Source organism: Odontomachus brunneus, unplaced genomic scaffold (genome assembly GCF_010583005.1).
Source record: "Odontomachus brunneus isolate Ranch 3 - 2012 unplaced genomic scaffold, Obru_v1 Obru_scaffold_023, whole genome shotgun sequence".
In the NCBI taxonomy this organism is placed as follows: domain Eukaryota; kingdom Metazoa; phylum Arthropoda; class Insecta; order Hymenoptera; family Formicidae; genus Odontomachus; species Odontomachus brunneus.
The window spans coordinates 128,351-138,249 of NW_022639473.1; the positions used below are offsets into that span (position 1 = coordinate 128,351).

The 9,899-nt window shown below is 42.8% G+C and overlaps 1 protein-coding gene across 1 annotated transcript in view; it reads right to left on the reverse strand.

Moving 5' to 3' along the window:
- The window catches only part of LOC116842279 (discoidin domain-containing receptor 2-like), a 216,709-nt gene that overhangs the window by 12,312 nt on the left and 194,498 nt on the right, over positions 1–9,899 (reverse strand). The window lies entirely within an intron of this gene.

Below are 9,899 nucleotides of genomic sequence, written 5' to 3' on the forward strand. Positions count from 1 at the left end.
GCGAGAGAGAGAGAGAGAGAGAGAGAGAGAGAGAGAGAGAGAGAGAGAGAGAGAGAGAGAAAGGGGGGAAGGGAGGAAGCTGCTCCGATGCATACGTCGCTCGTAGGAGGCGCGCTTCAACGGCCATAAAGTGCTTTAGAGTGCATAATTTTTTAAATATCTTTATTACGGCCGGACGCGTTAGGCTCCTCGCACTGAGGACACGCCGAGAGTTGGCGGCGGACGCGAGCCGCGGTAATTGACCGGGCGAAATCTCGCCGGTGATAAAACGCAGCGTTTTGAAACTTTTAACAGCGCGCCGCTCGAGAGTTGCGATACGGGCATCTCATCGGAATGGACAGCTCGCTTAAATCGCCCGTAACAATTTCAATATGCTCACTTTATCAAAGAGAAGAATGTGTACTCATCGTGATATAAGTATCTCGCCTGTTTGTCGGATATTTTTTTATTACATAATGATTTTTCTTGGAAAAAAATCTGTAGAATTTTTAAGATAGATTTTTATTTTATAGAATTGAGATACATACATTTTGCCCTACTTTGTTATCCTTAATAGTAAAAAGAATTTATTGCATTTTTAGAAAAATTTATTATTTTTTTCAGTGAAACTAAAACTTTCTTAGAAAAATTTATTATTTTTTTTTTAGTTTTTTAAAAACTGCGTTCTAAATTTGAAAAAATTTGTATGGAAAAATATCTATAATATTCTCTTCGTCTACGTTATTAGAAAAATTGAGTAGGATTTATACACTGAAAGAAGAAAGTGGTTACTAAAATTATAGCTAATTTTGACCCTTTCGACCTCTAACTATACTTTTTTGTTGATCTAACAAAAACAAAATTACTATTACTAACCCTATAGTGACACCTATAAATCTTTCACTGTGCGATTATAGTTACAGACGCAAAGTTTCATACACTTTGTTCTCAGTGTATGAAGAAAGGGTGATGGTATCACCCGTGAAATTTTCAATTTCACTCGAAATTTCATGAAACGACACATCGTTTTCGTCTAATGCTCCTTCATCACTTGATCATCGCGACACCGTGTCGTATATTTTGCGCACGAGTTCCCAAAGGAGAAGGAGGGCAGGAGGGAGCGTGTACACGTGAGAAAAAATGTGCGTTTGCCCCGGGCCCTCTGCCTTGAGTAATTCATCGGATCGGCTTAATTGCTCGCCTGCGCGGGGGTCTTCATCGGCGCAATTTGTCGGTCGGTCGGTCGGTCGGTCTCTCTCACGATGAAAACAATTCTGTACGAACGGTTAGCCCGACATTGCGGTTTCCGGACTGCCGGTCGGAAATAGACGGTAAGATATCGGGAAAATCCAATGAAAGGGAGTTAATTACGGCTCGTCCCCGCTCGAGTTTCTCGCACGGTCGTGACATACCGCAAAGCCGCCCCCGCCGGCCCCCTCCCTCTGCCCACCTCCTCATCCTCCTCGTCTCCCTTTCGATCGACAATTTGCGCACACAGAGTAATATACCGCGGGTTTGAGGCTCGAGCGCGGGGGTGGCGAGGGAGATGGAAAATGTCGATTCCGTGCGCAAACGGGACTGCATTAGGCGTTACGCTGTGTGTCATTGGGATTTGTAATGTGCACGCATGTTGTTTCGCTTCTCGTTCGAATGTTCAAACGCGACGCGCGGATTATTGTGCCGGTATATTTTATATATGTGGCGAACAGATACGCGCGCGACGTTATAATTTTAAGCTCGCTCTGCGCGCGCGATCCGTTATATTTGCGACAGAATTTGCGACAGAATTCGCGACAGAATTCTAGCCGGGAGAGAACATTTGGAAAATCGAAGAGTTATATTTACGGAGAACGTGTGTATATATGTACCACCTGTACCGTGGGGTCTGATAAATGTTTAATTACTCCATGTTGCGCGACGTAGAAAATCCGAGAAAAAATCCTCTCCCTCTCTTTCTCTCTTGCTCGCTCGCCAATCACGGATCGTCTAAAATAAGCTTTGCTCACGTTGCATATTTAACTTGATCGATAATTCGTCCTTCTATCCTGCTCCTTCTATACGACTACGATCATGAGAAAAAATTTATATCTAAAAATATATAGTGTTCTTTTTTTAATTAAATAGATATCTGGCTCTTACGAGTTGTACGAGTGTTAGTTTATTTTAAAATTTCTCAAACGAAACATTAGCACATCTAAATGTCGCATTTCTTGTTTTACTTTTACTAATTTAAAAACTGAAGAAAATTCACATAAAAGAGAAAACAAACTGTTATTATATTCTCTCGGTGTTAAGAGTTACATCCACCTCTTACACGGCAGAGCATTCGCGAGCAAACACGAGTACGCGTTGCGGCGAGTCCGATACCGATACTCACTTGAAAATCCGGCGATAGTCGACGACGACGACGACGAGAGAGTAACGACGAAGGAGTTACTTGACGGCGCGCCTAATACGTTTCCTCCTTTTGCCAAAGCGAACAATCGTGTTCGGGCCGAACGTTACTCGCGGCCGATCGTATCAACGTCGGGCGCATCGGGAAGGGTTCGGCCGAACCGAACTCCATAAACCGCAGAGACGTAAAATAAAATCATTTAAACGACCCGCGCACTCGCACTCGCGGTTGTTATTAGCCCTTAATCCAGCTGTTACCATCGCGCTCGCGCACCCGCTGAATCCCATTCCCGTTAATCAAAACGTTACGACCTATCCATGGGGTATCGCCGCGAGCCGAGCCGAACCGTTAAATTCACGTATAACGTACAGACGTCCGCTCTCCCTCTCAAGTGTGCATGCGTGCGTGTTGTGTGTGTGTGTGTGTGTGTGTGTGTGTGTGTGTGTGTGTGTGTGTGTGTGTGTGTGTGTGTGTGTGTGTGTGTGTGTGTGTGAGAGAGAGAGTTCTCTTTCTCTCTCGTGGTCTCGCGTACGAGCGATGGACGTGCGCCGGCATGAGCATGAGCGGCCTCGCGTTCACGTCGTTATTACATTCCGCCGCGTTGCGCTCGACGGCCCCGACCCCTTTTTTTTGCCCCACACGCGCTGGTTACGGATAGCATTTTACGCCGCGCCTCCCTTCGATCATCGGTCTCGTAAATCGCCAAGTTGCCGGCAAACGCACGTGCCTGCGCCACACGCGAGTGAATCCTGCACGGTGACTCTCGTTTGGTTAATACAGAGCTCCTCCAGTCAAAGTCAGGACGAAGCATGATGGCTTCTGATTGGTGTGCATTCCGCCCGCCATCTTTAGGGATGACCTGAGTGAGAGAGGCTCTAGTGGAGCAGCGAGAGAGAAGCTCTCAGACTGAGATGAACGAAGCACGCTCTGCAGCTTCTTTCTCACTCACTGCTTCCCTACAAATGGCGGACGATGTTTTAACTTGAGATTCGAGAAACTTCCCTAAAAATGGCGGACGATATCTTAACTTGAGGCTCGAGGAATTCCAAGTTAATATTAATAACCATGCGTGTACGTGTGAAACACATAATGGTGTTTATAAGTGCCGGGAAAAACTGAAAATCGTTCCGCGAAATAAATTTTTTATTTTGTAAATTTAATTTAATTTTTCATTATATACGATGAACAAGTAAACCTATCCAAAAGTTATACTCCGATTTCTTTCTAATTTAACACAAATGTAGTACAAAAAATATTTAGGTCATATTTTTTTATTTTGGCCCACCTTGAGTTTCACAGGCAGTTTATAGCATTTTTAATGTTCTCACTCCTATCATCAACAAGTGCAACAAAAATACATAAGAAATGAAATTGAATATAAAATATATCAGGACCTTGAATAAGTTCTCGTTGTTTTCCAACAAATGGCATTATCAGAACTGCGTGCGTGCAGTTTACGATGGTAACGCATCTATAAGGAAGTACTATAAGCAAGTTTGAAATTCAGTGTATGTCATTTCGTTGAAGTATAAACAACTTTTTTTTCATAGTGTTAAACATGTCGAGTTTTGTGCCAAAAAAAGAGTATTTGCGGGGAATTTTACTGCACTACTTTATTAAAAAAAAATCTGCAACTGAAGCACACAGAATTCTTGTTGAGACTTACGGCGACCATGCTCTGTCGGAAACAACATGCAGACGCTTCAAAAATAATGATTTTGATGTTGAAGATAAAGAACGCTCTGGCGCACCGAAAAAGTTTGAAGACGAGGAATTGGAGGCATTACTTCATAAAGACTCATGTCAGACGCTAGCTGAACTTGCAGAATCATTAGGAGTTGTCACACAACAGTTTCGAAACGTTTGAAAGTATTAGGAATGATTCAAAAGCAAGGACATTGAGAGTCGTACGAGTTGAAGCCGAGAGACGTCGAACGGCGTCTTTTCACGTGTGAACAGCTGCTTCAACGGCAGAAACGGAAAGGTTTTTTGCATCGTATTGTGACTAGCGATGAAAAGTGGATACACTATGATAACCCTAAGCGTAGAAGATCGTGGGGTAAGCCCGGCCATGCATCAACATCGTCGGCAAAGCCGAATATCCATGGTTCGAAGCTTCTGCTCTGCATTTGGTGGGATCAGCTGTGTAGTTTATTATGAGCTGCTCAAACCGAACGAAACCATCACGGGAGATCGCTATCGACTACAATTGATGCGTTTGAGCCGAGCATTGAAGAAAAAACGGCCGCTATACGAGCAGAGACACGACAAAGTGATTTTGCAACATGACAACGCTTGACCACATGTTGCACAACCGGTGAAAACCTACTTGGAAACGCTTAAATGGGAAGTCCTACCCCACCCGCTGTATTCACCAGACATTGCCCCTTCCGATTATCATTTGTTTCGATTGATGGCACATGGCCTGGCTGAGCAGCACTTCCATTCTTATGAAGATGCCAAAAAATGGGTCGACTCTTGGGTAGCCTCAAAAGACGTGTCGTTTTTCCGACGTGGAATTCAAATGCTTCCAGAAAGATGGGAAAAAGTAGTGGCTAGCGATGGACAATACTTTCAGCGACATGCTTTTACGACTTTTTTTAATTAAAACATTAATTTTCACGAAAAATCAGCGAGAACTTATTCAAGGTTCTAATAGTTAAATAATTTTAACAAAATCAGCATAGTTGAGACATGAACCATTCTAAATTTCTTTACCCGAGATTCTTTAGCCGAACCGAAATATTTGAAATCTGTGCTAAATTAGTCAAAAAAGGTTCGAATCTCGGCCAAATCGAGAAATCCGGCAATTTTTATTAAAATTTTAACAAAATCGGCATAGATGAGACATTCAGCCATTCAAAATTTCTTTAACCAAGATTCCAACCGAAATATTTTAAAGCTTACTAAATTAGTCAAAAACGGTTTGAATCTCGGCCAAACTGAGAAATCCGACAATTTTAATTAAAATTTTAAATCAGTATAGGTGAGACACGAGCCATTCAAAATTTCTTTAGCCAAGATTCCAACCGAAATATTTAAAATCTGTGCTAAATTAGTCAAAAATAGTTCAAATACACGAATATAATCGTTGCCTTTTTTATCTGGAAAATCTAAAATTACTCATTACACAACCCAATGTTAACTCTCCCACTCGACAAGAGCGAAGTCGCTATTTCTAATAAATCAGGGCATTAACATTTAATGCTTGAAAGAGCGAAGCGTCCACTCCGCATTGGGACATATAAATCCGTAATGACAAAGCTCTGCTTGTCCGTGCTGCATCAATAAACGAGTTCTGTTTCTTGGAGATTTTTCTTGAAGGTTGCAATAATATATCGGATCGCTTGGAAAGTTCGGTTAGATTCTCAAGAATTCTTCGACGGTGGGCTTGCGTCGATGTTAGGAGCGAACGGAAACTGCCAAGATGTTGGCAAAAGATTACAGACAACGACGGCAATTTACTTTCTCGATGAACAATTTGTTTCTACAGAAATGCGTTAATGTCCACTTAATTGAAGAATCGAACCGAACCTTTTAAAAGTTATAGATCTACTAATTTTATTTCTACTCAGATTAACAGCAACATCTCGCTTCTTTCAAGAGGTGTTTAACAATTAACGACATAATATTTGTGCGCGAAAACGAGCTTTGTAAGGTTAATTCCTTACAGAATTGAATCTTCAAGATTCATGCGCGTAAGATATTTAGAAATAGCCGCCACTTTCTTAGCTGCTCGAACACATGCGCGCCTCTAATTTCGGCTGCCAAATTTACATCTCACAATGAATGCATTCTGCCTGTGATAGTCAATTCTTAGCGATAGAAACAGAATGACTAGCCTTTTAGCTAAGTCCGAATCGACTATTGAGATTCAGTAGTCATTGATATCTAAGTCATTTCTTCGTGGGCAACATCGTTGTAAGGGTTGGGTTGCTCGCGACGCGCGAGATTCCTGTTCTCGGTAGTCGGAACAGCGCGAGATATCAATCTGACGTTGGACGCGACTTATGTATATTCATGCGCCTACTTTATCTTTATGGCGACCTTTTTTTCTCAATGCCGGCAGGACAGTCCCGCCGACGTTATAACGACGTCGTTAAGCACACGCACGCATACACCCGCACGTGAGCGCGCGCGCGAACAGGATCGGGAATGAACGATGTAGGTGCGGGTCGTGTACCACGGGGGTCCCCGGGGATCACCCCGGACTTATCCTAGCTATTACTATCGCATGCTGATCGGGCGCCTTAATCGGACCTCCGCTCCACGGGATCGCCGTCTACAATAAATCGGTAATTACAAATGAAGCGACGTCATACCTCACTAAGGAATCAGACGCGTCGTTTGTTACTGTCCGTTGGAGCCGGCCATGGCTGGTGCGCACGCGCGATGATTAATACACGAAAATTATACGTGATTGTATACGCGCTCGCGCATGTCCTCCGCGCATGTTGACCGAGCATACAAGAGCCGAGGACGGAATATCGCGATACTGAAATCCATGGAGAGAGATACGCCTATTATTAAATCATTGGCGATGTGTACCTCAAAGGCGCAATTTAAATCCCATCTTTGAGTTACGACTCATACATATTCAAGCCGGGCCTTTTAATTTTAGAGCAGATCTCCGTAAGATCTCTCTTGCCTCTCTCTCTCCACCTCCCTCTTTGTCTATCTCTCTCGCGTTTGCTCCGAATGCTGGCCGGCTACGGTCGGCATTAAAGTGCCACGAGTAAAGTCCGGTGACGAGAGGATCACAGGATGATATTGCTGTGGGGGAGCCGCGCGCGCACGCTAGAATCCAAAACGATACGCTCGCCTCTGAAGCTCGTCACGGTGGATATTCTCTCTCTCTTTCTCTCTCTCTCTCTGTCTTTCTCTCTCCGGCCAGTCGACAGATCGTATACAGGCCATCCTCGAGAATCCCGACTCGTTATGTTATTAAAAGAAAATCAAGCCAACATCGCGACGATTGTCAGATGGAATGCGCGTTTTTGTGCTGAGCTGGGTTGGGATCAGATGGTGGACGCGCTAATGAAAGGTGATGAAATCTGTACGCTTGTTTCTGCGGTTGCGCAAAAACTACACGTAATCACACGTGATCACGTGCATTTGAAAAAATTTGATTAATATTACACGGAAAGAATTTTACAGTAGGATTTTGTAACCAAGGAATAGATGGATATTCTTCAGTAATTTACATTCTATCCTTTCATTTTATATGTGCCACTTATATTTTAAGGACTGAAATGTGCTATCAAAACGTTTACTGCTCCTGGCGAAATTTACTATGTTCTCAGCAAGATAAATTTTAATGACAGTCCAAGTCTGGACTACTAAAAATATAGAAAAAATTGAAAAGAATTTATATGAAAAGAGCCATAATATTCTCTCTGTGTAGTTAATGAGAACATAGTAAAAACGAAATATACAGTGTGCAAATTATTTCACTGCTTCTGTCTACATAGCGCTATTCTTTATAAAACTTGATATTTTTTTTTAGCAAAAATGCTATGGGAAGATATTATTTATGGCAACTTTTTAATTTTCAACATAACATTTTGTAGTTGAACCTCAAATGAAAATTTTATTGAAGAAAAGTCCATTTGAAATTGATGGAAGGAAATAACTTTGTTAGTAACTCTGAGTTCTCCACTCGTTCGATTGAAGCTTAGTTCACCAAAAGCTCCGCCTTTTCAGTCGTGTATGCCTCGAAAATTATCCAAGCCTCGACATTTTCGCCCAAGAAATAAATTGTTGAAATTGCATAAAGCATAACGCTGTGCAAGTAACAAGTGCTAATCAGTTTACACTTTGCAATAAATATAGGAGACGATAAACGGGACTTAACAAGTGCGTGATTGCGCGGCGATATTTTTTAATCAGGAGTCAGCATGTGTCCGTGATATTCGAAATTATGAGCAGCGCGTTCGATTAGCCAAAATCAATTAGCCGATTAGATCGACGGGACCTCTGTCGTCGCAGCATGGGTCGCGTTCGCTTGGGGAAACCTCGTCCTCGCTGTCGCCTTAAATTCCTCCAAATAACGACGTCGTTAGAACACACTGGCGAGAATCTCCGCGGGTAACGCGTGTCCAGCGGAGCGATTCCGTCCTGCGACGAGCCCTTCCTTCGCCGTGTCCTGGCCCCTACATGGATTAGGTAGTCCGCGGGGTGCTTTGTGTTTCGTCAACCACAGGCAATTTGTTTGTCAGAGCCGTGGAAGTGTCTCGACCGCGCAGAAGTTACAGAGCGCTCATAGAAAGGGAGAGAGAGAGAGAGAAAGACAGGATCTCGGCGGTGACAGGGCGAAGAGAAAGAGAAAGAGAAAGAGAAAGAGAGAGAGAGAGAGAGAGAGAGAGAGAGAGAGAGAGAGAGAGAGAGAGAGGGCGAAGGTGTTTAGTCGCCGAAGTACAAATTAGATTACGCGCGGTGTCGCCGCGGGGGTGTCGCAGCCGCTTGTTCATAGAAAAGTTACAATCCCATCTCGCCGTCACCGTCCAGCTTCCCTTCCCCGTCTTCCGCGTAGACATCAGCCGCGAGGACCCTTCGGAGCCTTCGGACGGTTTCGGCCCTTCGCCCGCTCAAGACCCTCATGGAGAGCGCGGAGCCTCCCGCTGATTACTCGATCTAGGGAACATCCTACCGTCTATTCAGTAAGCAGAAGTCCGAAACCGCCAAAGTGATCCTCCACATGTCAAGACGCGAGTTTATCCTTGTAGAGAGGAAACCGAAAGGGAAACGGCAGGATTGATTGCGATTTTCGAGGAGAGTTCTCAAAATTGTACACGTTTCTCTTTGGAGAATTCAACGCGCCGGAAATCGGTCTTATTAACCGCGGAAAGTTGCAGTCGAGTTTAATCGCCTCGCGAGAAATAATCTTAGGTCCTTAGATAGGTGGGAGGGAGAGAGGTAACCTTTCGCGACACGGTCGAGCCTGAATGAAATTAGCCCCCTTCCCCTTTTCAAATTAACTTGATATTTGTGCTGGTTTGTGCTAAGTTTATGCTACATTTTACTTGAATTATAGACTTCTGAAACCAAAACTACCTGAGAAAAATGAGAAAAACGATTCTTTTGGCCCCACTTTTCGATTTTTATAGTTTTTTTCATTGTGTTAAGTTGTGCTAACATTGTGTTAAAGTAGTATTTTTGAAAAACAATAAATAAAGCAAAAAAAAGGAAAAAACCATTTTAGACAAAATAGAACAAAATTGACATTTACTTCGCTATTACTTAATAAAATGGCATATAATTGCGTATCTGAGTTGTGCTAGCCTAGTACAATTCAGCACAACAATTTCTAAAATTGTAACGGCACGCCCGAGTAGCTTTCCTATGCGTAACAGCAATAATTAAATAATAACCAAATAAATTAAATAATAATCGAAAAAAGAAGTAATAATACTCGAATATTAAATGTGGTAGTGATAATAATATCTATTCGACAATCATATGATAATATATCCGCGAGTGGATAATAACGAAATAATGATGATCGAATAATCGGTAATAACAATAC